This window comes from Mesitornis unicolor, unplaced genomic scaffold (assembly GCF_000695765.1).
Source record: "Mesitornis unicolor isolate BGI_N332 unplaced genomic scaffold, ASM69576v1 scaffold15026, whole genome shotgun sequence".
Lineage (NCBI taxonomy): Eukaryota > Metazoa > Chordata > Aves > Mesitornithiformes > Mesitornithidae > Mesitornis > Mesitornis unicolor.
The window spans coordinates 15,437-16,126 of record NW_010191807.1 but is presented as its reverse complement, the minus strand read 5'-3'; positions in this window follow the sequence as shown (position 1 = coordinate 16,126).

The following is a 690-nucleotide window of genomic DNA, read 5'->3' as shown; positions in this document are numbered from 1 at the left end:
CTGCTGCAGGTGGGGAAGTACTGATTTATTGCTGCTGGGATAGTGGGCGGAACACACCTGAAGGATTCAGTCTCCAGAGAGGGAACTGCCAAGAGGTTTCAATTTACCGCAGCAGCTCACTCTTAATTGTAGTGGAAGAGGAGTACATGGCAGTCACAGTGTGGTCAGATCTAACTTGATTTTAGAAAACTTTACATTACTATCTGAACTATTCCCCAAATGTGATTCTGTCTTTCTACATATCTCACATTCTGACAGTGAATTATGTATCATGCTGAAAAAGAAGGAAAGGAATAGCAAACTTAACAATTGTGGCTATAGTACAATAAATGTTCAAAACACAACACTAAAACCACTGTTGAAATCAGGCACATAGGAAGAAAATGCTAAATTTCGGATTTCCTGTGCAGCTTTAATTCAGTCTGCATGTGCCGGTCTACTATGATGTGCTGTCCAATAATGTAACTCTACAGTATATTTTCCACTTCACTACTATCTTATTCAGTATTCAATTTTCCTTTTTCTTTATTATTATTACTGGTCTGTGTGGTCACATGTATTATCAAATTCTGTTTGAGAACAGAATTATTCATTGCTTTGGTATGCATTAGGATACTGTTTAAGTGCTTCACAGACATTAATTAGTTCATTTGCACAACAACCATTTAAGATAAGAGAACATTATTATGA